The following is a 24,922-nucleotide window of genomic DNA, read 5'->3' on the forward strand; positions in this document are numbered from 1 at the left end:
TTGGCCTCCCCATGAAGAATTTGGGTGGTTCCTACAACCTGCATTGTAAGGGTTACTATAACGATTATTTTGAGATCGAGGATTATTACCCATGTAATTTAACTGCTCGTTTTCCATGTTGTGGCCATAGGGTGGGTATTCTAAATTGCTTGATCCACCTCCACTTGCTTCACACTGCATTACTGGGTGAACCTGTGAAGAACCAAGAAAATCGTCAATTTTTCTATTTAAAATTTCTACCTGATTAGAGAGCATGGTGATCGAATCAACGTTAAAAATGCCAGTTGTTTTCATTGGCTTTGTCCTCATGACTTGCTACTGATAATTATTCAGTGACATCTCTTCTATAAATTCATAAGCATCCTCAGGTGCTTATTATTGATAGTTCCACCAGCAGCTGTGTCAATCATCTATCTAGTCAAAGAATTCAAGCCATTGTGAAACGTTTGAACCTGTAGCTAGAGTGGTAACCCATGGTGAGGGCATCTTCTCAAAAGGTCCTTCTATCTCTCCCATGCATCGTAGTGTGTTTCTAAATCCATCTGCACAAAAGAAGAGATATCATTATGTAATTTAGCCGTTTTAGCGACATTTGTTCCCAAGTAGTGATTGACCCTCGTGGTAACGAGTTCAACCATTGTTTAGCTTTGTTCCTCAATGAAAAAGGGAATAACCGAAGGTGAATGGCATCATCTGAAACGCCATTAATTTTAAAAGTGTCACAAAGTTCCAGAAAATTTGTCAAGTGAGCGTTGGGATCCTCATCTTGCAAACCATCAAACTGAACAAATTGTTGTATCATTTGAATTATGTTAGGTTTCAGTTCAAAATTATTTGCAGTGACAGCAGGCCTAACTATGCTTGATTCAGTTCCTGTTAAAGAAGGTTTAGCATAATCATACATAGTACGTGGAGCAAGATTTTGATTAGCAGCAATCGCAGGAGGTAGCGGATTTTCCTGATTTTCAGCCATATCCTCGGTTGTGGTTGAAGTATCATCCTCTTGCTCTTCCTCTTTGTATCCTAAGCTTCGCCTTATTTCTCTTTGATTTCTATGAACTGTGCGATCGATCCCATTGTCATAAAGTAATGGTCCTGACGGGTTTCTTCTGGTCATAAACTAGAAAAACCTGTCAGAAGAAAATAAACTAGAAATTAGAAAAGAAAATAATAATTTAAATTGCAATAAAAGTAAAATGGCTAAAGTAATAAAAATCGAGTGTTCCTAATATCTTAATTCCCCTACAACGGCGCCAAAAACTTGATGCGTGATATTTGCGACAGGTTTTAAAAAAATTTATGATTAATCATTCTTGAAACTAACTATTATCACGATGAAGGCAAGTGTACCTATCGAACAGTATTATAGCTTTAGCAAGACTGGATTGTCGAACCCAAAGGAACCAAGAGTACTAGTAATTACTTTATTTTTATTATCTAGCCTAAAAATTAAAAGATTTATGTATCTAAACTAATTAAATAAACTAAGGGTGCACAGAGAGAAAATTGGGGAAAATCTTTTAGGAAAACTTGATTGATTAAGACAATATCCAAGGAAAAATCCACCTAGAATTCACTTGTTATTTAACTCTGAATCAGAGAATTTATTCATTTGACTTGATCCGTAGAAATTCCTAAGTTATATTATTATCTCTCTCGAGACTAATAACGTCTAACCCTAGGTTAATTAATTGAAATTCCTTTCTAATTAACATCTTAGTGTTGTATTAACTCGATCTATGGACTCACTTATTAGGTTTCACCTTAATCCGGCAAAATCTTGTCACCCTATCTCTAAGCATGCAATCAACTCCGCTTAATTATGACAAATTTACTCTTAGACAGGGACTTTTGCTCCTCTGAATAAGCGCATAAACTTGAATCAATATCTTGGAATATTAAAACAAGAATTAAAAACACATAATTAAGAACAAATCAAATATTTATCATACAATTCAGATAATAATAACAAGATTTGTCCTAGGTTTCATTCCCCTTAGGTATTTAGGGGTTTTAGTTCATAATTATGAAAGAAAACATCTCAAAAGACTGAAGATAACAAAACATAAAGAAAACCTAAAACTTTTGAAAGAAATTGAAGAGAGATCTTCAGTCCTGACGATGAATCCGGCTTCTGTGATGGATCAATCAGCTTTCCTTGAGTAATTCCTTGCCTCCTACTCCATGTGTCTCCTCCTAAGTACCTCCTCAAGTGTTTAAATAGGTTTAGAATGCCTAAGAGCCCTCAAAAGTGGCCTTTTCCGAATAGGACTATACTTGGGCTCGACAGGGACACGTCCGTGTGCGTTTGCTTCAGACTGTGGTCAAGGCTGTTGAATAGGCACGGGCGTGTGGTCTACCCGTGTAAGTCGTGCTTCGATCCTGCCAAATGGACACGGCTGTGTCACTTATCCGTGTGAGGAAGTCCAGGCCGTGTTGATTTCCCCTGTTGGTCCATTTTCTTCATTTTCGGCCCGTTTCTCGTTCTTTTTACTCTCCTATGCTTACCTAAGTATAAAACATGAAATTAAAGGATTAAGAGCATTGAATTCACCAAATCTAAGGATAGTTCATCTAAAAATATGCTAAGCATGAGGTAAAAAATATGTATAAATTATGGTTTATCAAGACTAAAAACAACTGACTCTAGGTTGATTAATCGAAATCTCTTTTTAATTAAAACCCCAATTGTCGCATTAATTCGATCTATGGATTCCCTTATTAGATTTGACTCTAATTCGGCAGATTTATGTCGTCCTATCCCTAGGATTGCATGTAACTCCGCTTAATTATGAACAATCTACTCTTAAACAGGGACTTTTGCTCCACAGAATAAGCACATCAAAAACCTGAATTAATATCGTGAAATATTAAAGCAAGGGTTAAATCTCACAATTAAAAATAAGAACAAGTATTTATCATATAATTCAAAGAGTAATAAGATTCATCTTAGGTTTCATCTCCCTTATGTATTTAGGGAGTTTAGCTCATAATAATGAAAAACATCTCAAAAATTAGAAAGCAACAAAATATAAAGGAACCCAAAGAACTTCTAGGAAATTGGATGGAAGTTTTCAGTCTTAATGTAGATCCTCCTTCTGAGCTGATCCCGATGGCTGTTCTCGAGTATTTTCTGCCTTCTATTCTCCGTGTCCCCCTTCAATCCTCTTCTAGCATGTTTATATAGACTTTAGAATGCCTCCAAACCCTCAAAATTAGCATTTTCCGAATAGAATTAGACTTGGTCTCGACAGGGACATGACCATGTGCCACGCCCGTGTAAAGGTGCTCAGGCCGTATGTAATTCTGACTTGGTTTAGTGTCGACACGGCCATGACACACGGGCATGTGGTCTACCCGTGTGTCACACACGGGCAAGTGGTCTACCCGTGTGTCACACACGGGCATGTAGATCACCTGTGTGGAAGTGCCTAGGCTGTGTGAAACACTGAATTAGGCCCAATTTGTCCATTTTTGGCACGTTTCTTGGACTTTTTGCTATCCTAAGCTCTCCTGAGTATAAAACATGAAATTAAAGGATTAGGAGCATTAAATTCACTAAAAATAAGGAAAAATCATTCATAAATATGCCAAGCATGTGATAAAAATATGTATATATTACGGTTTATCAAATATCCCCACACTTAAGCATTTACTTGTCCTCAAGCAAAATCTTTAACTCACAATTAAAATAAATTCTTCTCAACTTATAATTCTCATCAATAATGTTTGAAATAATCCACAAGTAATCATACGTTAAGAGCTTAACTAAAAGATCATTAAAGTTTCAAACAATCCAAATTGAGCATTTCAATCATAAAATCATAGGTATCCCCCTTTATTTAAGTAATTACCTTTAATTCCAAATCGACAAGGGTTGACATCCTCATTAAAGATTCACTTAAATCACTTAAAGTGTTTAAGGTTCAATAATTGTGCGCTCAATAGTCAAACATGAAAAGTTATTACCATTTGCTTGCATGAAAATCAAATCTCCACCACTATAAATGAGATGATACACAAATCAAAAGGTCTTTAACAGGGTTGTAATGGGGCTTGGGTTAAAGGTGTGGATAAAGGCTGAAAATAAAGTGTTAGAATCGAGATCAATTTAATAAATTACCAAACTTAGAATAATAAATCTAATTACTGAATTACAAACAATTGCCAAAATTAAAACCATTCGGAACTAATGAAGTGAGCTTTTATCTTAGTATGATAACTTTTCCAAGCTCTTTAGAACAATATGTAATTTGAATAAATGTAAATATATGCTTTTTTTTAAGAATAAGAACAAGTATAATAATGAAAAGTACATAATAAGAAATAACTCAGCAATTGGAATGATTAAACATAGTTAGGTAACTAATCAAATCAAATCTCGATAAAAAGGGAGTCAATAAGAAGGAAGAAATTCTTAACTAATTAAAAAGGGTTAAGTTGAGGGTTACTATTAAGGGGAAAATCAAGAAATATTAGTTAAGGCTCAAAGGGGTTAACTAGGGGTCAATTATGTGGGAAGGCTTTTTGTGGAGTGAATGGGTTAAAACCTCAATGCCTTTATCATTTTAGTATATCAAATCAAAGGTGTGGTCTCGACATGTATAATCAATACAAGTTCTAGAATAGCAAATCAATGTTGACACACTCATAGTCAATAAAATAAGTGAGCAAGAAAGATATATGCTCTAAAAGGCTCAAAATCTCACGACAATTATGAATATTTGATGTCAATCCTGCAAATTCAAAACTTCAAGATAATGCCTCAATTTAGGGAAATAACCTAGCAATTTTAGTTCTCGAAAGTCAACTTATCATGCTTGATCCTCTAATGTCTAAAAGTTTAAACCATCCACAAACAGTTACCTATGATTTAATGCAGAACATATCAATAAAAATTATAAATCAATCAAAATTCATTATAATAGTAATATGAGAGATTTATTTTAGAACAAGATAAAAATTAAGGGATTTTCTGAAAATCATAAATAACCTCCCCCCACTTAAAATGTACATTGTCCTCAATGTACAAAGCCAGATAATAATAATTATAAGTATAATATCAGAAGAAAGAGAGAGAGAGAAGCAAAATTGCCTTGAATTTTTGGATGAAATCCTTGGAATAGCGAAAGCTAGAATTGTAGATAATGCTAATAAAAGGCATGATCCTGAGTTACTAATAAAAAATTAAACACAACTATGGAAGACAATTAAGGGGTTACTCAAGAAAAACCATAAAGATAAATATAGTTCAAAAAAATAAAATATAAGTCTTCAAGAATAGATAAAAATCAAAATAAAATTCATTTGAAAATAAAAATAATAATAAATAAATAAAGGGACTCAAAGGTCCTCATCATCGAATGCCCTATGGGTTGACAGTGCCGAAGGAGAGATGTGGAGATGGTGGCAAATCTGTCGAAGAGTGGCATCAATGCTGTCGAATCGCTCAAAACACTGCTACTCAAAGCGAATGAGTCGCTCGAAAATATCTGTCAAAGTGGAAATAGGAGGTCGATGACTTGGTGGTGGTGGTGGGTGTAGGTCCTCGTGAGGGGGAGGGACATCATCAGTAATGTCCTCTGGCTCATCCTAGTCATCAAAGTGAACAAGTCTGCATTGAGGAGGGTTGACCCTAGGACGTCGTTTTATCATCCTCATGTGGATCATACTCGATATTCCTTGATGAGACATCTGACCTATTAGTGTGAGTGTCGATGACATCTCTAGAGTGTCGAAGAAGCCGAAGTGTCGAGTAAGGTGAGTCATGTAGAGGCCAAGACAGATGGGACCCTTACTATGGCAGTCCGTCTGATGCCGAAAAGCAAGCGCTATGAAGTATGCCAAATCAAATATGTGACCAGTCGCCATACTCCAAAGATAGTAAGCGTTAGTAGTACTTACAACTCTTGTGCTCTCTCTCCTGCCAGTTAATGTGTGAGCTAATAAGGCGTGGATGTATCGCAGAGCCGGAAAAAGAGATGTCGCCTTCGAGTGACTCGCGTCATAACGAATCTAACTAGCTGTGAGATCGGTCTAACAGCATGAAGGTGAGTGATGGATGTGACGGTAGAGGTGAAGAAAGTTATCGGCACCTATAAACTTATCGGTGTAGATGCCCAAAGCTACGCTAAACTCAGGGACGCTCATATGTCGCACTAAGCCACCGAGTCAGAAACTGATAGTACTAGCCTCGTCATGGGTATTCATCACATGTTGTAGGTAGAAAGTCGTGCAGAACTCCAAGGTAAGCTCTGAATAAGTGGGCTCGATAGTCGTAAAGAACCGATCCCACAGGGCAGTGGTAATGAAAGCGCGGACCTCATCAGCTAGTCAGACCTGCTCTAATGTGGCCCAATCAATACATCGGCCTACTCCTAATGGTCGTACTCGAAGAAGCTGAAACAGGTCGTTCTGTGGGCCTAACGAGAATAGAAGTAGAGGATAACGAGCTTCAGTTGAGGCGCTCGAGGAAGTTACACCAGGACCCTTCTGCTTTTTTGAAGTGGGGACGACAGTCTTCTTGCCTCGTGTATTTGTCATTGTGTGCCTGAAAAATAAAATAATATATTAGTGAAAGACATCGCCACATATGCAAACTAAGGCTTAGGACATTAGAATTTAAGTAGTCCAAGGAACCAACCATATGTACGAGTATCCATTTGTGCATAATTCATATAGGAAATGGAAGAACGAAATAAGAAAGGGTAAAAGTAAGTCATGATAGAATAATAATAACAATGAAATAAGAACAAGTAGCAAAAATCAAGAATTCCTAAATAACTAAACCTACTGTAGAAAAAATTTAATCAAGAAGTTAACTTATGAATGATTAGTCTAAAGTAGTATAATGATTCACTAAAAATAATGCTAATCAGTAATAACGAAATAAGATAACTAATAATAATAAGTAAAAAGTAAGGAACTAAATAAGTAAGGAATTATAAAATAAATGAAACAAAACAACAAGCATTAAATGAAATAATGTAAAAATAATGCTAAGGTAGATGTAAAAGGATGGAATGACGATGTTTGGGTGGTGGTGGTTGGAGTAGGAACGGCGATGGAGGAAAGGGCCTGTGTGCGTGAGGTGTGGGGGTGGATCTTGGGTTCGGATGGGTGAAGGGAGGAGAGGAGGAGAAGAAGGAAAGAAGAGAAAAGGGAAGGGGAAAAGAATGGGGAAAAAAGAAAAAGAAAGGAAAGGGAAGGTGAGAAGGGATGATGGTGGCCGGACGAGGAGTGGTAGGTGACCAGAGTACGGGGATTAAAGGGTTGCGACGGCTAGGAGAAAGGTGGGATGAAAAAGACAAGAGAGAAAAAAATTAGGGTTTGAGGGTTAAAATAGGGGCACTATCGTGTTAAGGCCCCGTGTTGGGCCACACGGCCGTGTGACACGACCGTGTGGCTTGATTTTAGCCCATGTTAATTGCAAAAATTGAATGCCCAATCGTCACATGACCTAGGACACGTCTGTGTGGCTAGGTCGAGTGGTTTACACGGCCGTATCGCATGGCTGTGTCCCACATTGTTCGCTTCTCCCACGCCCGTGTGGTTTCCTACACGCCCATGTGTCTGAACACATGGTCGTGTGCCTTGCTGGTGTTACTCTCTGACTTGTTTGAAAATTAAAAATTTAGCTCCATTTTTCACACGACCTCAGACATACCTGTGTGTATAGGCCGTATAGATTTATCGCAAGCCGTGTGGCTCAATACTTAGGGATTTTCAGCCCTATTTCCACACGGCCAAGGACACACTCGTGTGTCCAAGCCATGTGGGTCACTGTTCCTACATAAAAAAACACAAAAAATAGATAAAATAAAAGGGTTAGTGGTGTTAGCCCTCGGGTTGCCTCCCAAAAAGTGCTTATTTAAAGTCTAAGCTTGACTCATCTCATATAAGCATGGCCATGGTGGATCACGGAGTCGAGACTCCTCTTTCTCACTATCGATTCTATTATCTACATAAAGTCTAAGTCGAGTAATATTTACCTTAAACATGTCGAATTGAGAATGATTTACCCCAACTGTATCGTATGGGAAAACATTCAGTAACATGAAAGGAATCGCTCCGTTTGTATTAAGCTTTGATGTAGCAATTCCGGGGTCCATTTCATCTAACAATACTCTATCCCCGACCTTCAATTGCTTTGTTTCATCCCCACGCTCATCATGGCGTCGCTTTGATTCATCGTGTACTTTTAGTTTCTCCTTGGCATTTGTTCGCCATTCATCTAGCTCATCAATCTGAAGCCTTCGTTCTTTGTGAGTCGCTCTGTTTTTGTCACATGGATTAGAATGTGGCTCCATCACGTTCTTCTTAGGGGTTTCCTGAAAAGAAGCTTGAGCCATAATGTTATTCATATCAACAGAACTTGTATAGCCATCTTGTTTACTAGATAATTTAGTCGAATCACTAGCTAGGAGAGTAATCCTGTCATCTCCTACACGAAGTATTAGTTCTCCTGTGCCAACATCAATGATAGTCCTAGTAGTTACTAAAAAAAGTCATTCTAAAATCAAAGGCATGTCACTATCTTCTTCCATGTCTAGAACAACAAAATCAATTGGGAATATAAATTTATCAATTTTGACTAGACATCTTCAATGATAACCCTAGCAAACCTGATTGTTTTATCTGCCAATTGAATGCTCATCCTAGTTTGTTTGGGTTTTCCAAGACCGAGTTCTTTAAACATTTTATAAGACATTAATGCTCGCGCCTAGATCAGCCAACGCATTCTTAATATTTAAACTACCAATTAAACAAGGGATAGTAAAACTCCCTAGATCTTTCAGTTTGTTGGGTAGCTTATTCTGTAGAATGGCTGAGCAAACTACGTTTAATTCCATATGTGACGCATCATCTAACTTTCATTTATTAGCCAAGAGCTCCTTTAAAAATTTCACTGCCTTTGGCATCTGTGAAGGAGCTTCAATAAACGGTAAGTTAATATGCAACTTTTTTAGTAATTTAAGGAATTTACCGAATTGCTTGTCCATGTGGTCTTTCCTTGTCACCTTAGGGTATGGCACATGAGGTTTATACTCTTTGCTTACATCAACCTTACCGTTATCTACCACTTTGTCTTGCCCCGGTGTTGGTTCATCTTCAACTATTGCTTCATCATTATGCACAATGATGGTATGAAGTTGCTCCCTTGGGTTAGTTTCAGTGTTACTTGGTAGGCTACCTTATGGTCATTCAGAGATCAACTTAGCAAGCTGTCCTATTTGAGTTTCAAGCCTTTGAATTGATGCTTGCTGATTCTTAAGCGTTGTTTTAGTATTTTGAAAATGAGTTTTCGACACCGAGATGATTTTTGTAAGCATCACTTCAAGGTTCAGTTTCTTCTCTTGTTGGTAAGGTGGTTGTTGAAAACCTAGAGGATGTTGTGGCCTTTGATTTCCCTGACCACCCCACGAGAAATTGGGATGGTTCCTCCAACCTGCATTATAAGTGTTACTATACGAGTTATTTTGAGGTCTAGAATTCTTACCCATATAGTGGACTTGTTCCTTATCGGTGCTAGGGTTGAAGGACGGATGACTGAAGGACGGATGACCTGTATTGTGCACTCCTCCTCCATTTGAATCACACCTCATCACTGGATGTACCTGAGTAGAACCATACAAACCATCAACTTTTTATTCAAAATTTCTACCTGGTTAGATAGCATAGTGACCACTTCGACGTTAAAAATGCTACCTGCTTTTGTCGGCTTTGTCCTCATGACTTGCCACTGATAATTATTTAGTGACATCTCTTCTATGAACTCATAAGCCTCTTCAGATGTCTTATTATTGATAGTTCCACCAGCAGCTACGTCAATCATTTATCTAGTCGAGGGATTCAAACCGTTGTGAAAGGTTTGAACTTGTAGCCAAAGAGGTAACCCATGGTGAGGGCACCTTCTCAATAGATCTTTGTATCTCTCCCAGCCATCATAAAGTTTTCTAAATCCATCTGCACAAAAGAAGATATATCATTCCTTAATTTAGCCATTTTAGCTGGAGAAAAATATTGAAGCAAAATTTTTTCGGTCATTTGTTCCCAAGTGGTGATTAACCCTCGTGGTAACGAGTTCAACCACTGTTTAGCCTTATTCCTCAATGAGAATGGAAACAAACGAAGACGAATGACATCCTCAGAAATGCTATTGATCTTAAAGGTGTCACAGAATTCCAAGAAATTTGCTAAATGAGTGTTTGGATCCTCGTCCTGCAAACCATCAAACTGAACAAACTGTTGTATCATTTGAATTGTGTTAGGTTTCAGTTTAAAATTATTTGTGGCAACAGTAGGCCTAACTATACTCGATTTAGTTCCAATGAAATTAGGTTTAGCATAATCATACATAGTATGAGGAGCAGGATTTTGATCTACTGGATTTACAGCAACTACAAGAGGTAGCGGATTATTCTGATTATCAGCCATCTCTTCGGTTGTGGTTTGAATATCGTCCTCTTGCCCTTCGTCTATGTATCATAGGCTTCGCCTTATTTCTCTTTGATTTTTGCGAGCTCTGCTTTCGATCTCACTATCAAAAAGTAGAGGTCCTGACGGGTTTCTTCTAGTCATAAACTATAAAAAAACCTGCCAGAAGTAATAAAAAAAAGAAAATTTAATAATTTAAGCAAAATTAAAAATTAAATTAAATTGCAATAAAAACAAAAAAATGGCTAAAGTAATAAAAATTAAGCGTTCCTAATATCTTAGTCCCCGGAAACGGTGCCAAAAACTTGATGGTCGTGAAACTAACTAAAAATTAGACTTTAAGGCAAACGCACCTATCAAACAGTAGTATAGTTATGGTGAGACCAGAAATATCGTATCCACGAGGACTAAAAGTACTAGTAATTACTATCTTTTTATTATCTAGCCTAAGAATTAAAGGGTGTTTTTAAACTAAACTAATTTTTTAATTTAACTAAGATTACGACAGAGATGAAAGTTGGAAAATAATTTAGAAAAACCAATGGAAAAGACAATACCCAAGAAAGAATCCACCTAGACTTCACTTATTACCTTTGACTTAGACAATTTATTCACTTGACTTATTCCGTAGGAATCCCTGATTTATGTTAATATCCCTTTCGAGACTAAAAACAACTGACTCTAGATTGATTAATTGGAATCTCTTTCTAATTAAAACCCCTATTGTAGCATTAACTCGATCTATAGATTCCCTTATTAGATTTCACTTTAATCCGGCAGATTTATGTCATCCTATCTCTAGGATTGCATGCAACTCCACTTAATTATGAATGATCTACTCTTAAACAGGGACTTTTCCTCCACTGAATAAGTAAATCAAAAACCTGAATTAATATCCTGGAATATTAAAGTAAGGATTAAAATTCACAATTAAGAATAAGAACATATATTTATCATATAAATCAAAGAGTAATAAGATTCGTCTTAAGTTTCATCTCCCTTAGGTATTTAGGGAGTTTAGTTCATAATAATAATGCAAAACATCTCAAAGTATGAAAAACAACAAAACATAAAGAAAACCAAAGAACTTCTAGGAAATTGGATGGAAATCTTCAGTCTTGATGTAGGTCCTGCCTCTGAGGTGATTCCGATGGCTGTTCTCGAGTATTTTCTGCTTCCAACTCCGCGTGTCCCCCCCTCATCCTCTTCTTAGGTGTTTATATAGGCTTTAGAATGCTTCAAAACCCTCAAAAGTGCCCTTTCCGAATAGAACTAGACTTGGGCTCATTAGAGACACAGCCGTGTGCCATGCCCGTATGCAAGTACTCAAACCATGTGCAATTTTGACTTGGATTTATGTCGACACGGCCATGACACACGGGCGTGTGGTCTACCCGTGGCTTCACACTGGTGTGCGGTTTACCCGTGTGGTGGTGCCTAGGTCGTGTGAAATACTGTTTTAAGCCCAATTTGTCCGTTTTTGGCCCGTTTCTTACTCTTTTTTCTATTCTAAGCTCTCCTGAGTATAAAACATGAAATTAAAGGATTAAGAGCATCAAATTCACTAAAATAAAGGAAAAATCATTCATAAATATGTCAAGCATGGGGTAAACATATGTATAAATTACGGTTTATCAAATATCCCCATACTTAAGCATTTGCTTGTCCTCAAGCAAAATCCTCAACTCACAATCAAAATAAATTCTTCTCAACTTATAATTCTCATCAATAATGTTCTAAATAATTCACAAGTAATCATACATTAAAAATTTAACTAAAAGAACATTAAAGTTTTAAATAGTCAAAGTTAATCATTTTAATCATAAAATTATAGGCATCCCCTTTTATCTAAGTAATTATCTTTAATTCCAAATTGATATTGATTGACATCCTCACTAGAGGTTCACTCAAATCACTCAATGTGTTTAAGGTTCAATGATTAAGCACTCATTAGTCAAACATGAAAAGTTATTACCATAGGCTTGCATGAAAATCAAATCTCCACCACTATAAATGAGATGATACACAAATCAAAAGGTCTTTGAAGGGTTGTAACGGGGCTTTGAGTTAAAGGTGTGCATACAGGCTGAAAAAGACAGTTAGAATCGAAATTAAATTGATAAATTACCTAACTGGTAAAAAATAACTAACATCCATTGAATAAACATGAGCTTCTTCTTAGAATATGGAATTAAATACTTAAGCTCAAAAACAAAGAATTACTACTAATATATATGAATGTATTTTTTTCGAAATAAGAACAAGTACAATAATGGAAAATACATAATAAGAAATAATTCAGCAACTGGAATGCACGAAAATAATTAGGTAACTAATCAAATTAAATCTTGATAAAAAGGGGGGTCAATAAAAAGGAAAAAATTCTTAACGAATCAAAAACGGTTAAGTTATGGGTTAATATTAAGTGAAAAATTCAAGAAATAATAATTAAGGCTCTAAGGGGTTCATTAAGGGTTAATTATGAGGGTAGGCTTTTTATGCGGTAAATGAGTTAAAACCTAAGTGCCTTTTATCATTTTAGTATATCAAATCAAAGGTATGGTCTTAACATATATAATCGATGCAAGTTCTAGAAAAACAATTCGATTTGGACGCACTCATAACCAAAAAAATCAATGATCAAGAAAGATATAATGCTCTTAAAAGGCTCAAAATCTCATGAAAATTATGGGTATTTAATGTCAATCCTGTAAATTCAAAACTTCAAGATAATACCTCAATTCAGGGAAACAACCTAGCAATTTTAATTCTCAAAAATTTCAACTTATCGTACTTGATTCTCTAGTGACTTAAAGTTTAAACAATCAATGCACAGTTACTTATAATTTAATTCAAAACATATCAACAAAAATCATAGATTAATCAAAATTTACTCTAATAATGATATGAGAAAATTATTTGAGAACAAGATAAAAATTCAGGGATTTTCTAATAATCACATAGATAACCTCCCCACACTTAAAATGTACATTGTCCTCAATGTACAAAGATAGTTGATAACAATATAAGCATAATATCAGAAGAGAGGGAGAGAAGCGAAACTACCCTGAATATTTGGATGAGATCCTTGGAGTAGCGAGAGTAAGAAATGTAGAGAAACCCGAATAAAAGGCAGGATTCTAAGGTACTAATAAGAAAATAAACACCACTGTGGAAGAGAATTAAGGGATAATTCCCTAATAATCATAAAGATAAGCAGGGTTTAAAAATATAAAACATAAGTCTTCAAAAATAAATAAGAGAAAATAAAATTTAAATAAAAATAAAAATAAAAATAAAATAAAGGGACTCAAAGGTCCTCATCATCAGAGTCCTGAGTCGGTGGCGTTGGAGAAGAAATATGGAGGTTATGGCAAATCTGTCGAAGAATGGTATCGATGCTGTCGAATCGCTCAAAGTACTGCTTCTCAAAGTGAGTGAATCGCTCAGATAAGTCAGTCAAAGTGGCAGCAGAAGTTGGTCAAGCGGTGGTGGTGGTGGGGGTGGGTCCTCGTGAGGGGGAGGGACATCGTCAGTATTGTCCCCTAGCTCATCTGGGTCAGTAGACTGGACGAGTCTGTACTGAGGTGGGTCGACTCCACGGTGTCGCTCTATCATCCGCATGTGGATCATACTGGAAATTCCCTGCGGAGACATCTGGCCAACTAATGTGAGTGTCGATAACATCTCTGGAGTGTCGAAGAGGCCGAAATGTCAAGCGAGGCGAGTCACGTAAGGGCCACCGCAGATAGGGCCCCTCTTATGGCTATCCGTCTGGTGGCAAAAGGCGAGGGCGACAAAATATGCTAAGTCAAATACATGGCCAATTGCCATGCTCCATAGGAAGTACGCGTCGGTGGTGCTAACTACTCTGGTACTTTCTCTCCTCCCAGTCAAAATGTGAGCCAAGATGGCATGAATGTAGTGTAGTGCTGCAGGGAGAGAGGTCACCTTTGAGCAACTCGCGTCATAGAGAATCGTGCTCGCCATAAGGTCGGTCCAACAGTAAGATGGCGAATAGTGTATGTGTCGGTGAAGCTGTAGAAAATTCTCTGAAGCCATGAACTCTTCCGTGTAGAGGCCCAAAGTAGCTCCAAACTCGGGTACACTCATATGCCTGACAAGTCCACCAAGTCTAAAAATGATAGTATCAACCTCGTCATGTGTGTTCATCACGTGCTGTAAATGGAAGATAGTCAAGAACTCCAATGTCAGCTCTGAATAGGTGGGTTTGATGATTGCAAAGAACCGATCCCATGGCGTAGTATCGAGATGGAAGCGAACAAGGTGAGTAAGTTGGACCAGCTCCAAAGCAGCCCAATCAATACATCAGCCCACTCCTAGCGGTTGTACTCGAAGAAGTTGAAACAGGTCGCCCTGTGGGCCTGACAAGAACCGAAGTAGAGGGTGACGAGCTTCAGTTGAGACGCCTGAGGAAGTTGTGTCAGGACCCTTCCGCTTTTTCAAAGCGGGAACAACAATTTTCTTGCCTCGTCTGTTTGTCATTATAGGCCTACAAAAATAAAAGAAGGAATAAAAATTGCAACTAATTCTTAATATTAATCTATTCCTGAGATAGCATATTCAAATAGTAAAACATGCAAAATTCAAAAGGGAAATAACAAATGACAAAGAATTTAATTGTAAGATGTAGAATTCAGTCCTAAAATGCATAATAAGTAATATGTTGATAAATGGGTAATATAAGTCAATATACTATTTGCATTAGCAGGGGATATATATGACCAAAATGATGAACTAAATATGGATCTTTTTTCTGGCAGTAGCAATGTAAACATAATTAACCTAAACCAATCTATAGCAAACAAAATTAAAATTAAGACAAAACTTAAAATAACTGAAATGCATAATAAAACAAAACTAAAATAAAGAAAAAGATAACAGAAATACAAATAAAATCTCAAGTATAATAATAATAATAATAATTATTATTATTATTATTATTAAGAGGGGTAAAAGAGGAAACCGTCAGTGGTTACCGGAGAAATGGGTGGCGGTGGTCTAGAGGTTGAAGGTACGGAAGAAATGGAAGAAAAGAGGAGAAAAGGAAAAAGAAAGGGAAGAGAAGGAAGAGAAGGGGGTCGGACTGCGAGAGGCACGGGCTTGGGGACTAGGCCGTGTGGTGCGAAGAAGGGAAAGGGTGGGGAGGGAGTGGGAGTTGGGGTAGGGGAAGAAGAAGAAAAGAAATTAGGGCTTGGGGGTTTAAAAAGGGGCACAGCCGTGTGAGACCCGTGTTGGGCCACACGGCCGTGTCACACGTCGGTGTGGCTCGTACTCAGCCTGTGTTTATCGCAAAATTTTGTTGCCCACTCGTCACAAGGCTTGAGGACACGCAGGTGTGGTCAGGCCTTGTGGTGCACACGTCGCGTCGCACGACCGTGTGCCAAGTCCTTCGCTTCTCCCACGCCCGTGTGGTATACCACATGCCCGTGTGTCTAAACACACAGTCGTGTGCTTTGCTCGTGTGGCTCCCTGACTTATTTAAAATTTGAAAAATTAGTTCCAGTTTTCACACGGCCTAGGATACGTCCGTGTGTCCAGGACGTGTGCTTCACACGGCTGTGTCGCACAGCCGTATGGCTTGATACTTGGGGAATTTTTAGCCCTGTTTCCATACGGCCAAGGACACTCTCATGTGTCCAGGCCGTGTGGGCCACTGTACCTGTACAGAAACACTAAAAATAGCTAAAATAAACTAGTTAGTAATGTTAGTGCTCGGGTTGCCTCCTGAGAAGCGCTTATTTAAAGTCTAAGCTCGACATACCTCTCATTCGCATGATTATGGTGGATTGAGGAGTTGAAACTCCTCACTTCTGCTATCAGTTTTACCAAAATAAGGTCTGAGTCGAATATTATTTACCTTAAAAGTTTCGAATTTAGTATGTGTTACCTCGACTGTACCATGTAGAAAGATGTTCATTACCGTGAAGGGAGTCACTCTGTATTATGCTCTAAAGTATCAAATCGAGGATCCTTTTTATCTAACAAAACTTTGTCCCCGACCTTAAATTGCATTGTTTCATCCCTACGCTCATCATGGTGTCGCTTGGGTTCATTGTGTGCTTTTGGTTTCTCCTTGACATGTGTTTGCCATTAATCTAGTTCATCAATATGAAGCCTTCATTCTTCGTGAGTCGCTCTATTTTTGTGGCATGGATTAGAATGAGGCTCCATCACGTTCTTCCTAAGGGACTCCTACAAAAAAAGTTTAAGTTGTAACATTATTTAAGTTAACCGAATCATCTCAATTGCTAGATATTTTAGCAGAATCACGAGCTTAGAGAGTAATCGTGTCATCCCCTACACGAAGTATCAATTCACCTGTGCCAACATCAATGATAGTCTTAGCAGTTGCTAAAAAGGGTCGTCCTAAAATTAAAGGCACGTCACTATCCTTTTCCATGTCTAGAACAACAAAATCAATTAGGAATATAAATTTGTCAATTTTAACAAGCACGTCTTCAATAATACCCCTAGGAAATCTGATTGTTTTATCTGCCAATTAAATGCTCATCCTAGTTTTTTGGGTTTCCCAAGACCTAGTTGTTTAAGCATTTTATAAGACATGAAATTAATACTTGCCCCTAAATTAGCCAAAGCATTGTTAACATTTAAACTACCAATTAAACAAGGAATCGTAAAACTTCCTAGATCTTTCAACTTGTTGGGTAGCTTATTCTGTAGAATGGCCGAGCAAACTGTGTTCAACTCCACATGCGATGCCTCATCCAACTTTCACTTATTTGCTAAGAGCTCCTTTAAAAATTTAACTGCGTTTGGCATCTGCAAAAGGGCTTTAATAAACGGTAAGTTAATATGTAATTTCTTTAACAATTTAAGGAATTTACCAAATTGTTCATCCATGTGGTCTTTCCTTGTCGCCTTAGGGTATGGCACACGAGGTTTATATTCTACGTACCAATTTTTTCTCACTGTGGTCCACCTCATCCTTACATTTACTTACCATAATTCCTTGCCTTGGTTCTAGTTTAGGTTCAACTAACCCTTCTTCATTTCGAATAGTAACCGCATTAAGCTGCTCCCTTGGGTTAGTTTCAGTATTACTCAGCAAACTACCTTGTGGTCGTTCAGAGATCAAATCAGCAAGCTGACCTATTTGAGTTTCGAGCCCTTGAATTGACGCTTGTTGATTTTTAAGAGCTGTCTCGGTGTTTTGGAAATGAGTTTCTAACACCAAGATGAATTTCGTTAGCATCTCCTCAAGCTTCGATTTCTTTTCCTGCTGGTAAGGTGGTTGTTGAAAACCTGGGGGATGTTGTGGTCTTTGATTTCCTTAAACTCCCCAAGAGAAATTGGGATGGTTCCTCCAACCAGCATTATAAGTGTTATTATACGGGTTATTTTAAGGTCTAGAATTATTATTACCCATATAGTGGACTTGTTCGTCCTCGGTGGTAGGGTTGAAGGATTGATATTCTGTATTATGTACTCCCCTCCATTTGAATCACACCTCATCACTGGATATACCTGAGTAGAACCATACAAACCATCAATCTTTTTATTTAAAAGTTTACCTGGTTAGATAGCATGGTAACCGTGTCGAGGTTGAAAACACCAGTAGCTTTCGTCGGCTTCGTTCTCATGACTTCCCACTGATAGTTATTCAGTGACATCTCTTCAATAGATTCGTAAGCAACTTCAGGTGTTTTATTGTTTAACGTTCCACCGGCGGCTGCGTCAATAAGTTTCCTTGTTAAGGGGTTCACACCGTTGTAAAAAGCCTGAACCTGCAACCATAGAGGTAACCCACAGTGAGGGGACCTTCTCAATAGGTCCTTGTATCTCTCCCATGCATCGTAGAGTGTTTCTAAATCCATCTGCACAAAAGAAGAGATATCATTATGTAATTTAGCCGTTTTAGCCGGCGGAAAATATTTTAGTAAAAATTTTTTTGTCATTTGTTCCCAAGTAGTAATTGACCCTCGTGGTAACAAGTTCAACCACTGTTTAGCTTTCTTCCTCAATGAAAAGGGAAACAACCGAAGACGTATGGCATCATCAGAAACGCCATTAATTTTAAATGTATCGTATAGTTTTAAGAAGTTGGCTAAATGAGTGTTGGGATCCTCATCCTGCAAACCATCAAACTGAACAAATTGTTGTATCATTTGAATAGTGTTAGGTTTTAATTCAAAAGTATTTACAGCTACAGCAGGTCTAACTATGCTTGATTCAGTTCCTGTTAAAGAAGGTTTAGCATAATCATACATAGTGCGTGGAGCAGGATTTTGATTAACTGCAATTGCAGGAAGTAGCTAATTGCCTTGGTTTTCAGCCATCTCTTCGGTTGGGGGTTGAGTATCGTCTTCTTGCTTGTTCTCTATGTATCTTAAGTTACGCCTTATTTCTCTTTGGTTTCTATGAACTGTACGATCAATTTCTTCGTCAAAAAGTAATGGTCCCGACGGGTTTCTTCTAGTCATAAACTATAAAAACCTACCAAGAGAAAGAAATAGTAGGTTAATAAATAATAATAATAAAATAAAATTAATTTGCAAGAAAAATAAATGGCTAAAGTAATAAAAATTAAGCTTTCCTAATATCTTAGATCCCCGGCAATGGCGCCAAAAACTTGATCGTGTTATTTTGTGATAGATTTTAAATATTTATAATTACTCGTTCTTAAACTAACTATTATTGCGATGTAGGCAAGTGTACCTATCGAATAGTAGTATAGTTTTAGCAAGACCGGATTGTCGAACCCAAAGGAACTAAAAGTACTAGTAATGACTGTCTTTTTATTATCTAGCCTAAGAATAAAGAGGTTTTGTTTTAATTAACTAATTATCTAAACTAACAACGCACAGAGAAAAGAATTGGTGAATTGCTTTTGGGAAAAATCGATTGACTTAAGACAATACCTAAGGAAAAATCCACCTAGACTTTACTTGTTATTCTGGCTCTAAATTGGGCGATTTATTCATTCAACTTGTTTTGTAGAGATCCCTAAGTTATGTTATTATCCCTATTCAAGACTAATAACGTCTAATCCCTAGATTGAATAACTAAGACTTTTCTCTAATTAACACTCTAGGGTTGCATTAACTCGATCTATGGATCCCCTTATTATGTTTCACCCTAATCCGATAAAATCTTGTCACCTTATGTCTAGGCGCACAATCAACTCCGCTTAATTATGACAAATGTACTCTTAGACAGGGTCTATTCCTCATCTGAATAAGAGCATGTCTTGAATCAGTATCCTGGGATATCAAAACAAGAATTAAGAACACATAATTAAGAACAAGTTAAATATTTATCATACTATTCAGAAAATAATAACAAGATTCGTTAGGTTTTATTCCTCTTAGGTATTTAGGGGTTTTAGTTCATAACTAAATAAGAAAACATCTCAGAAGAATAAAGAATACAAAACATAAAGAAAACCCAAAAATCCTGCAGGGAAATTGAGGAGAGATCTTCAGTCTTGATGATGAATTCGGCTTTTGAGATGGATCAATCGGCTTCCTCGAAGTAATTCCTTACTCCCTATTCTCCGTCTCCCATTTTCTTCCTTCTCTAGGGTGTATTTATAGGCTTTGGAATGCCTAGAAGCCCTCAGAATTAGCCTTTTTCGAATTGGACTCAACTTGGGCTCGGCAGGAACACGCCCATGGCACGCGCCCTTGTTCAATTACTTCAGGCCGTGCTCGAGCCTGCCAAATTGACACGGCCGTGTGGTCTGCCCGTGTGAGGAGGTCCAGACCGTGTTGATTTCGTACCTGGGCCCAGTTTCTCCATTTTTGGTCCGTTTCTCGTTCCTTTTGCTTTCTTATGCTCTCCTAAGTATAAAACATGAAATTAAAGCATTAGGAGCATCGAATTCACCAATTCTAATGAGAAATCATCCATAAAATGCATAAAACATGGGGTAAAAATATGTATAATTGATAGTTTATCAAATACCCTCACACTTAAGCATTTTCTTGTCCTCAAGCAAAATTCTCAACTCATAATCAAGAATAAATTTTTCTCAACTTATAATTTCTATCGATAATATCTTAGAATAATCCATAGGTAATCATACATTGAGAATTCAACTAAAAGAACATAAAAGTTTCAAACATTCCAAGTTGAGTATTTAATCGTGCAAACATAGGTGTCTCTTCGCATCTAAGTAATTACCTTTGACTCAGAATATCACAGGGTTTCACATCCTCACTAAAGATTCACTCAAATCACTCGAGGTGTTTAAGGACAATAAATGAAGCACTCAATAGTCAATAATGAAAAGTCATTACCATAGGCTTGCATGAAAATCAAATCTCTACTACTATAAGTTAAGATGATACATCAATCAAAAGGTCTTTAGAGGGTTGTAATGAGGCTTGGTTAGGGGGTGTGGTCACAAGCTGAAAGAAAGGGTTAGAATCGAATTGAATTGAAAAATTACCTAACTAGAAAAAGAGTTAATCATTACTTGCATACACCAAAGCTTCTTTTCAGACTATGGAATTTAACTTTTGAAGGTTACAAACAGAAGATAACTACTAATGTGTATACATGTTTTTTTTTAAGAACAAGTTAAAATAATATAGACTAACTATTAAGAACAAAACATAGCTAAGCAGTCCATTCAACTCAAATCTCGACAAAAATAGGGATTAATTTAGGGGATTTCAACAATAATGGGTTAAGGGTTAATATTGAGGTTAATACAATGAATGGCTTGTTAGGCTCAAGGGGGTTTACTAGGGGTTAATCGTGGAGGTAGGCTTTCCATGGCTTGAGTGGGTTAATCCTAAGTGCCTTAATCATTTTGATATATCAAATCAAATGGTGTGGTCTCGACATGCATAATCAAGCAAGTTCTAGAATAACAGTTCAATACTGACTCACTCAAAGCAATAATAAAAGTGAGCATGAAAGAATTAATAGATGCTCAAAAGGCTCAAAAACCTCATGAAAATTATGGCTTTTTGATGTTTAGACTCGTGAATTCCAATTCAAAGTAATTCCTAGACTTGGGGAAACAATCTATAATTTCAAATTCTTAAAAATCAACTTATCATGCTTGATTATCTAATGCCTTAAAGTTTAAACAATCAATGCATAAATCCCTATGTTTTAATTTAAGATATATCAATCAAAATCATAAATCAATTAAAATTTATCCTAAATATGATATGAGAGCTTTTCAAGAGAACAAGGTAATCATTCAGGGATTTTTCTGATAATGAAATAAATACCCCCAAACTTAAGATATACATTGCCCTCAATGTACAAAGATAGATATTAAAGTATAAAAAGAAGATAGGGGGAGAAGTGAAACTTCATGTATTAAGAATGGATGATATTCTTGGATTGACAAGATCGAGTATTGGAGATAACTCTGGATGGCAAGCTTGACTCTGAAGGTAAACCGTTTTTAAAAGGAAAACAAATGAATCTTAAAAACTTAATAAAAGAAAAATAAAATAAGATAATTATTCTAATTTTTCAAGTGGCATGGCTGGTGCACATGCCCGTGTGGTTCGTAACCTGTCCGTGTTCGTCGCGAATTGTGATGTCGTCACACGGTCTTATCGCATGCCCGTGTGTATAGGTTGTGTGGCTACATGATCGTGTCACACGGCCGTGTAGGTTTTTGCCCGCCCGTGTCATTCTGACAGTGTAGTCTACAGGTGCTAGACACGAGCGTGTTGAACGCCCGTGCTGTTTTGGCAGGCTCGACTACGGTTCTTCCACACGGGCATGTCGCACGCCCGTGTTGTTTTGGTAGGCTCGACTACGGCTATATCACATGGCCATGGCATTTAATCGTAGCCCGTGTTGGGGAAATCTTTTGCCCTATTTTCACATGGCCTTAAGCACGTCCGTGTGCTTGGCCTTATCTCTGTGGAAACACCTGTATTCAAGATTTCTATTAATAAGTTAGGAGTTAAATACCAAAATTTAAAGAAATTAATATTGTTAGTGCTCGAGTTGCCTCCCGAGAAGCGCTTATTTATAGTCTAAGCTCGACTTACCTCTTCAGTGAATGGTCATGGTGGTTTGAGCAGTTTATGCTCCTCATTCTTGCTATCAATCTCATCAAAATAAGGTTTTAATCGGGTGTTGTTTACCTTAAAAGTGCCGAACTTGGGATGACTCACCTGCACCGTACCGAATGGTAAAATACTGAGTACCGTAAGAGGGATTTCCTCATTCAGTGTGGTAGTGACAATACAGGGATCTGTGGCATTTAATAAGACCTTATCACCAACCGTAAATTGATTTGGAGAGGCATCAGGCTCGTTTTGGCGTAGTTTCGATTTTTTGGGTGTTCTTGGTTTGTGCATTCGACATTCATCGAGTTCCTCAATTTGTAATCTTTGATCTTCATGAACAGGTCCTCTACTGGTGCTTGAGAATGACTCGTGTGCTTCTTTCAGACTCATTTTCTGCAAAATAGGTTGCACCATATTGTCAGTTTTAGTAGAATGGTTTAAATGATCACCTTTAATTCCTGATGTGTTGCCAGAATTGAAGGGTGATTGTTTCGTCTCCCACCCGGAGTGTGAGTTCACCTGTGCCAACATCAATAATGATTTTTGTAGTTGCTAAAAAGGGCCTTCCTAGAATTAAGGGAGTGTTGCTATCCTCTTCTATGTCTAGAACAATAAAGTCAATGGGAAATATAAATTTATTGATTTTAACTAGCACATCTTCAATAATACCTCTAGGGAATCTTATAGTTTTATCTGCTAATTGAATGCTCATCCTAGTCTGTTTGGGTTTCTCGAGACCTAGTTGCTTAAACATTTTGTAAGGTATGACGTTGATACTAGCCCCTAGATCAGCTAATGCATGATTAACATCTAAACTACCAGTTAAGCAAGGAATAGTAAAGCTCCCTGGGTCTTTTAGTTTGTTGGGTAGTTTATTTTGGAGAACGGCTGAGCAAAGCGCGTTCAACTCCACATGCGACGTCTCGTCCAACTTCCGCTTATTTGCTAAAAGCTCCTTTAAAAATTTCATTACGTTTGGCATCTACGATAGAGCTTCAATAAATGGTAAGTTAATATGTATTTTTCTAAGAGTTTAAGGAATTTACCAAATTGTTCATCTGAGCGGTCTTTCCTTGTCGTATTGGGGTATAGCACACGAGGTTTATATTCGACAGTCACTGGTTTGCTTGTATTTTGATCTACCTTACCTTAACCTTTGCTTACCACAGTTTCTTGCCTCAGTTCTGGTTCAGGCTCAACGACTCCTTTGTCATCTTGAATATTAATTGCGTTGAGTTGTTCCCTTGGGTTAGGTTCAGTATTACTTGGCATACTACCTTATGGTCGTTCGGAGATTAGTTTGGAAAGCTGGCCTATCTGAGTTTCGAGGCTTTGGATCGACGCTTGTTGATTTTTAAGTGTTGTCTCGGTGTTCTAAAAATGGGTTTCTGATACTGATATAAACTTTGAGAGCATCTCTTCAAGGTTTGGCTTCTTTTCCTGTTGGTAGGGTGGTTGTTGGTAGCCCGGAGGATGTTGTGGTCTTTGATTTCCTTGACCACCCCACGAGAAATTGGGGTGGTTCCTCCAACCTGCATTATAAGTGTTACTATATGGATTGTTTTGAGGTCGAGGATTATTACCCATGTAGTTTAATTGCTCGTTATCCATGCTGTGGCCATAAGGTTGGTATTCCGAATGGTTTGTTCCACCGCTACTTGCTCGCACTGCATTACTGGGTGAACCTGTGAAGAACTAAGAAAACCATCAATCTTTTTATTCAAGAGTTCTACCTGATTTGACAGCATGGTGACCGAATCGACGTTATAAACACTGGTTATTTTCATTGGCTTTGTCCTCATGACTTGCCACTGATAGTTATTAAGTCACATCTCCTCTATAAACTCATAGGTATCTTCCGGTGTTTTATTGTTGATGGTTCCGCCTGCCGCTGCGTCAACCATTTGGCGAGTCGAAGGATTCAGACCATTGTGAAATGTTTGTACTTGGACCCAAAGCGGTAACCCATGGTGAGGGCACCTTCTCAGAAGGTCCTTGTATCTCTCCCATGCATCGTAGAGTGTTTCTAAATCCATCTGCACAAAAGAAGAGATATCATTATGTAATTTAGCCGTTTTAGCCGGCGGAAAATATTTTAGTAAAAATTTTTCGGTCATTTGTTCCTAAGTAGTAATTGACCCTCGTGGTAACAAGTTCAACCACTGTTTAGCTTTCTTCCTCAATGAAAAGGGAAACAACCGAAGACGTATGGCATCATCAGAAACGCCATTAATTTTAAATGTATCGTATAGTTTTAAGAAGTTGGCTAAATGAGTGTTGGGATCCTCATCCTGCAAACCATCAAACTGAACAAATTGTTGTATCATTTGAATAGTGTTAGATTTTAATTCAAAAGTATTTACAGCTACAGCAGGTCTAACTATGCTTGATTCAGTTCCTGTTAAAGAAGGTTTAGCATAATCATACATAGTGCGTGGAGCAGGATTTTGATT

At 37.5% G+C, this 24,922-nt stretch overlaps 4 non-coding genes across 4 annotated transcripts; all 4 read left to right on the top strand.

Annotated features, from left to right (window-relative positions):
• Positions 1 to 468: 468 nt before the first annotated feature.
• On the top strand, positions 469 to 574 carry LOC121225692 (small nucleolar RNA R71). The gene has a single exon (XR_005923564.1). It is a non-coding gene; the product is annotated as a small nucleolar RNA R71 (small nucleolar RNA).
• A 9,319-nt stretch (positions 575 to 9,893) lies between these two features.
• Positions 9,894 to 9,999, top strand: LOC121226263 (small nucleolar RNA R71). The gene has a single exon (XR_005924112.1). It is a non-coding gene; the product is annotated as a small nucleolar RNA R71 (small nucleolar RNA).
• Positions 10,000 to 18,222: 8,223 nt separating this feature from the next.
• Positions 18,223 to 18,328, top strand: LOC121225411 (small nucleolar RNA R71). The gene has a single exon (XR_005923286.1). It is a non-coding gene; the product is annotated as a small nucleolar RNA R71 (small nucleolar RNA).
• A 6,103-nt stretch (positions 18,329 to 24,431) lies between these two features.
• Positions 24,432 to 24,537, top strand: LOC121226034 (small nucleolar RNA R71). The gene has a single exon (XR_005923936.1). It is a non-coding gene; the product is annotated as a small nucleolar RNA R71 (small nucleolar RNA).
• The last annotated feature ends 385 nt before the right edge of the window (positions 24,538 to 24,922 follow it).

The sequence above is a fragment of the Gossypium hirsutum genome, chromosome A03, assembly GCF_007990345.1.
Source record: "Gossypium hirsutum isolate 1008001.06 chromosome A03, Gossypium_hirsutum_v2.1, whole genome shotgun sequence".
Lineage (NCBI taxonomy): Eukaryota > Viridiplantae > Streptophyta > Magnoliopsida > Malvales > Malvaceae > Gossypium > Gossypium hirsutum.